This window comes from Propithecus coquereli, unplaced genomic scaffold, assembly GCF_000956105.1.
Source record: "Propithecus coquereli isolate 6110/MARCELLA unplaced genomic scaffold, Pcoq_1.0 Scaffold39, whole genome shotgun sequence".
NCBI classification, from domain to species: Eukaryota; Metazoa; Chordata; class Mammalia; order Primates; family Indriidae; genus Propithecus; species Propithecus coquereli.
The window spans coordinates 2185582-2192635 of NW_012149618.1; positions in this window are offsets into that span (position 1 = coordinate 2185582).

A 7054-nucleotide genomic window follows, 5' to 3' on the forward strand; every position below is an offset into this window, starting at 1 on the left:
TATAAAATCTCTGCAAGAGATAAACTGTATTTCTGGAGAACTGAATTATACCTGAATTGGGGGGTTAATTTACTCGATGATTTACTGCTGTTCAGCTGGAGGAAATTACATTATTCTGACAGATTTTTCCTTCTCTACATCACCTGCATTATAGATCCAACTTCCTACATGCTATAACATTTCACTCCGGGAGTAAAATCCAAAAGGAAGACTGACTATTGGTTTTTGGGCTTTTTTAAATCCTGATATGAACAGATTTTCTTTTCCTCCAGATTACAGAATCTTTCTGTTACTAATCAAGATGAATAAATAAGATATTTAAAAGGATAAACATCTTACATTTAAAAGCCCTTATTTATGGCTTTACCTTAGAGACTTTGCAGAGATAAGGGGGTCAGTTATTGATAAGTTGGAACATCTTAGACTTTATGATCAGAAACGTTTTTTAATCTGTATAACTTCATCTAAAGAAAGCTGTGGTCACCTAAGGCTAAAGCTGTCCCTCTTATCTCTCTGTGCCAGGCTTCCACTAGAGCGATAACTCATACATATTACATATGAACATAGTGTGTAATTCATGTAGGGTAATGTCTGTTGATTTGAGTATGTATTCCCTAATTCTTTAGCACATAGAGTATACTAGATGCTGTTATGGATGAGCAAAGAATAATACTTAGTACCTTTCTTCTAGAAGCTTATAGCAGAGTAAGGAGAGAAGATATGATATATTTGAGAAACTAGATGAAATTTGGCACTGTTTTGTCAAGAGTCAAATGAGTGGTACCAACATCATTAGGAGATCAGAGGAAGATCTGTCGTTATAGATCTAGAACAGGGTTTCTCAACTTTGGCACTACTTACATTTGGGGCCAGATAATTCTTTGTTGTGAGGGCCTGCACAGTGTGTCGTAGGATGTCTAGCGTGGCCTTTACCCACTAGATAGCACTAGCAACAAACTCCTCCCCACCCCTGCCCCATATACATACAGAGTTGGGACAATGAAAGCTATCTCCAGACATTGCCACATGTCCTCTGGTGAGGGTGAGAGGCTAAATCGCCCCTAGTTGAGAACCACTGACCTAGAGCAATAGAAAATATGGAGCGTAAAAGTAGGGTATTTTAAATAAAGCTAGAGAAGAGTATGCCACCTTATTATGAATCCTTCTAGGACAAACCCCATGTTAGTCACACCTTCCCATCCCTGGTCTTTTTTTGTTTGCTTATGCCTTTTCAGAGTACTTAACTGTTTTGAATTACAGCGTGTGCTAGATTGGTGACAGAAACCATGTAGCAAATCTTTAAACCCACACAGTGGTCACCTCGGGGCCTTATAAATACTAGTTCCATAATAAATATTTGTGGGGACTGAATTGAGCTTAGAAGCAGAGAGATTAGTGAGGCTATTAACTGGTTTAATGGAAGTCCAGAGGTTAGAATGAGTGTGATTATCAGAAAAGATTTAGACTCATGAAATCATAAATTTCTACACTAGGTTTAAATTAAGGACATAACTAGTACATAGCACTGTGTGTAGTGCGAGAGAAGAGATATTCTACTTCTTCCCTTTATGGTCCCTCAGATCATCTCCTTAACCTGTGTAGAATAGTGAAGAAGGGATGAGTCCAGCCTTTGGAATCATCTAGACCTGGTTTCAAATCCTGGCTCTGTTACTTAATAACTTGGTGATTTGGGTGAGTCACTTAACCTTTTAAAGTCTCAGTTTTCTCATCTAGAAATTTACCTTACTGGCATTCACTGTATCGTGTTAATTTTGTACAGCTAAAAAAGCACCTGTCATTTCTTATTTTAATAGCAACCATTTATAACACATCTACTAGGAGTTAGACTTTGTACTAGACAGAGTCTATACTCTATTATAGTACAAAATATAGATATTAACATATACATGTACATATGTATACATGTATACATGTATATATCTATAAATATATGTGTGTCTTTGTGGTATGTATGTGTATATATATGCACACACACATATATACTGTATGCTATTTATTTAGAGATAGGATCTCATTCTGTCACCCAGGCTGGAGTACAGTGGCCTGATCACAGCTCATTGTAACTTTGAACTCCTGGGCTCAAGTGATCCTCCCACTTCAGCCTCCTGAGTAGCTTGGACTACATGTGTGTGCCACTACACCCAGCTAATATTCCTATTTTTTGCAGAGATGGGGTCTTGCTGTGTTGTCCTTGCTGGTCTCGAACTCCTGGCCACGAGCAATCCTCCTGCCTTGGCCTCCCAAAGTGCTGGGATTGCAGGCATGAGCCACTGTGCCTGGCCACTATATGCTATTTAATTTAGTGTTCACAAAAACTCTGAAGTAGACATCATGAACCCCATTTTATAGAGGAAATTGAGGTTCAGAATGGCTACAAACTTGCCCAAGATCACACAGTGATTGAATGGCAGAGCCAGGATCAAACTCCAAAGCCTGTACTTTTCCCATTGTTTTCTGTTGCCTCTGTACTGGTGAGATTCATCACCATTCATTGCTCTAATTAAACTTTTTTTCTTTACAGGGCCATGCCATGATAGTGGAAGCTTATCCAAAATAATAGATGGAGAAGAGGTGACCTGAAGTTTCTGTGCAACACTCATCCTAGGCAATGCCATTTCAATGCATTACTAAATGACATCTATAGTTCCTAGCTCCTCTTAGGAAAACAGTACTGTGGCCTTCTGTTAAATACTTTGCAATTAAGCCTTGCCAGTATTCTAAGCTCTTCAACAATCGCAGCTTACTCCTCTTTCAGAGATTTCTAAGTCACCAGAATCTCACCCAGATATGTGTAAGTAGTTGTTTTGGGTCTCTGTCGTCATTAAAGACTAAATGAGTGGTTGCAGTTAGGGAAGAAGTTAGCTGAGATTTGGAATCATCTTTGCAAATCACACTTGTCCCTATCTATGCCCTAAAGATAAGTGTTTTCCACAAAATGCAAACCAATGTGCCTAAATTAATTACGGAAAAAACAATTCAGAATCTAATCATCACTGAAAACCTGTAATAAATATTTGGATACATAAATATCATGGTGGTCAACCTTAATAAAGTGGAGCAGTATTGGAGAACTGTTTGGCTTATTTTTTTTATTAGAGGGAGAAGGTGGTTATCTTGGCTTAGGGGCAAATTTTGCCTTTACTTACTCATTTGTATTAATAACTTCTAACTATTTTGGTCAACCATGAGGCTGCTGAAACGTAAAGAGGGTCCTGCTTTAGAATAATACCTTTTGTCCCCATTGCTGAACTGAAGTAAATTTAATCTGTTTAGAGATGCTTCTCTTGGTTAGGATTTAAATGAAGTGTAAAGAAGTTATTTATTTTGATCAGCTACACTGTACTAAATAACATGTATGCTAGTGCTTTGAAGAAGCAAAAGGTTCAGGCCATGTGTGTGAATCTTGTATAGGTCTATGAAAGTTATTGGTAATCAGAATTACACTCTAGTTTGGGGACAGATTGGGCAGGGGACCTAGCGTTAACCTCTTAAAAGGATATTTGAGGGTCCCAGTATCATTTCCTCAGAGTTTCCCTCGTAATTTCAACATAATGTGAGTTTTTAATACTGAAAATCATTATATTTTGGATACATATCACAAAAATCAGATAAATATAAAAGGTAAAAATATAAAAGGTAAAAAATATAAAACTCCAGATAAATATAAAAGGTAAAAACTTTAGAATTTAGAAAAAAACACCACTGTGACCTTAAGTTGAAGAGAGAGAGGGATTTTTTGAAGAAGACATTTAAAGTGCTAATCATAAAAGATCTATGAATTTGCCTATGTTGAAATAAGAACTTTTGTTCTTCATGTGATACAGAGTGGGGGAGAGACAAGCCACAAGTGGAGCAAAGATACCTGTAGTAGGTACATCTTACAAAGGATCTTGGATGTATAAAGAATTCCTAAGATCAATAAGAGTAAAGACAGCTCAATAGAAAAATGGGCAAAGGATATTAAGCATTTTTTAGAAAATGATACACAAATGATGAATAAATATGAAAAGATTCTCAATAGTAATCAGGAAAAAACAAGTTAAGGTCATAATGAGATATTGTATGCCCACCGGATTGGCAAAAATTAACAAGACTGAGAATACCAGTGTTGGTGAGGACACAGAACAATAGGAGCTTCATACACGGCTGGTGAGAATGCAAATTGGTACGACTACTTTGGAAAACAGTCTGGCATTATCTTGTGCATGTATGACACAAGGTCTTTGACCCAGCATTTGTACTCTTAGGGAATATTCCCTAGAGAAACTTGCACCTGAGTCCAGGAAACATGTACAGACCTGTTCGTGGTGTCATTGCTCTTATTAGCAAAATGTTGTAAATAACTCATGTTTGTTGACAGGAAAAGTTCAGAAACAAGGAAAACTAAGTAATTTCTAGGATGCCTACATATGAAATAAATACAGTGTAGGGACCGTTCCTGGGGAAAAATTGGCTTAAGCCCAGAGTCAGCGAAACTGGATGTGCTCTCCTTGGCGCCAGACGTCAATAGGCCCGGACATGGCCTGTTGACCAAACTATTCCTCATGACAGATAGCTTTATGACAGATAACCAAGCGCCTGGGGTCTTGCAAACAAGCCAAGGCGTCTCATTGTCCTGCATATGGTAATGAGATAAAGAAGTTAAGATGCAAACTGTCTGCTTCCCTTAAGCAATCGTCTGGAAGGAATGAAAATGTTTTCCTCAAGGTGCCCAAGATAGTCACGTACCAGGAAGTAGCTGCTGGACATAGAAAAAGTATATAAATAAAACGACTGGTAGAATTGACTACTTCAGTCTTGTATATCTTGTGTGTGTCTGTGTGTTTCTTTCTGTGTCCATCCCCCGTTCTGCAATCCGGGCCGCGACAATACAGTTTCTAAAATAATTAAGGGAAAAGAGAGAAATCTTCCTTACCAAAGAATTCCAAATAATACATGTAGATATTCCTCCCTCCAGGAAGTAGAACATATACCTCCTGGACTTAGTGACTCAATTCTAGTGGATAAAGTATGGAAGGGGGAAAAAAAAGGCAACCTCACAATGGAGAAATGGCAAACACCTGCTTAACCAGAGTGTCAAGGTTAACATCAGTGCTTTCATGTGGGTATCACATGCCTCCTGATAAGATGTAATAAAAGGCGAACTTCACCTCTGTGGTACTCTTTCCAAATTCCCATAACTCAGTTGAATCATGAGAAAACATCAAGCAAACCCAAATTAAGGGACATTCTACAAAATACTTGATCAGTATTCAAAACTCTCAAGGTCATTAAAAAGAAATACTGAGAAACTGTCACAGACCAGATGAGGCTAAGGAGACATGACAACTAAATGTAACGTGATATCCTGGATTGGATTCTGAAACAGGAAAAGGACATTAATGGAAAAAATAGTGAAATCTGAATAAAGTCTGGAGTTTAGTTAATAGTTTAAAAAAAGAGCCGAGTGATGTGGCTCATGTCTGTAATCCCAGCGCTTTGGTAGGCTGAGTTGGGAGGATCACCTGAGACCAGGAGTTTGAGGTTATAGTAGAGTGAGACCCTGTCTCTCTCTCTCTCAAAAAAAGCCCAGAAATAAACTGTCACATACCTGGTCAAATGATTTTTGACAAGGATGCCAAGACCATTCAATAGGGAAAGGACAGTCTTTTCAACAGATAGTATTGGGAAAACTGGATATCACATGAAAAAGATTACAGTTGGACCTTAGAAGAATGTATAGGGAAAAATACATGATACTAGATTTGGCAATGATTTCTTGGATATGGCACCAAAGGCACAGGCAACAAAAGAAAAAATAGATTAAATTAGATTTCATCAAAATTTAAAACTTCTCTGCATCAAAGGGCACAATCAACAGAGTGAAAAGGTAACCTGTGAAATGGGAGAAAATATTGCAAATAATATATCCAATAAGGGGTTAATATCCAAAATATATAAAGAACTACAACTCATACCCAGAAAAACAACCTCTATTATAAAACGGGCAAAGGATTTGAATATGTTCATGTCCAAAGAAGATGGCCAATTAGAGATGTTCAGCATCTCTGATCATTAGGGAGATGCAATTCAAAACCATAAAGGGATAGTACCTCACATCCAGTAGGAAGGCTGCTATCAAAAGAACAGAAAATAACATGGGTTGGTGAGGATGTGGAGAAACTGAAACCCTTTTGTGCTGTTTGTGGGAATGTAGAATGGTGCAGCTGCTACAGAATACAGCACGGCGGTTCCTCAAGAAATTAAACATAGAATTCCCATACAAGCCAGCAGTTCTATTTCTGGGTATATACCCACAAGAATTGATAGCAGAGTCTTGGAGAAATATTTGTATGCCAGAGCAGCCTTATTCACAATAGCCAAAAGGCGAAAGCAACTCAGATATCCATCAATAGATAAATGGATAAACAAAGTACAGACGAATGGCTAAACAGAATGTGGTATACACAGGCAGTGAAATACTCTGCAGCCTTAAAAGGGAAGGCAATCCTGTGACATGCTACAATATGGATGGACCTTGAGGACATTATGCTAAGTAAAACAAGCCAGTCAGAAAGCACAAATACTGTATGATTCTCCTTATATAAAGTACCTAAAGTAGTCAAATTCCTAGAGACAGAAAGTAGCATGGTGGTTGCCAGAGGGTGGGGGAAGGGATATGGGAAGTGGTCGTTTCATGATACAGAGTTTTAGTTGTGAAAAATGAAGAGTGCTGGAGAGTGGTTGAACAATACTGTGTATGTACTGTCTTGAACTGTATACTTAAAAATGGTTAAAATGGTAAATTTTATATTATGTAATTTTGCCACAATTTTAAAATTAAAAAAAAAGGTAAGGAAAGACATATTCAGGATAGAGGTTATCAATGGGTGGGGGATATTGGAATTGGATCGGAGAGGAGCGCACAGCTAGCTTCCATAGTGATGCTCAAGTCCTAGTTCTGAGGTTGTGTCATAGGTTCACCCAACTTTACGGAAGTTAAATGCTATTTTAAAACATTCTGGCGGGGCGCAGTGGCTCATGCCTGTAATCC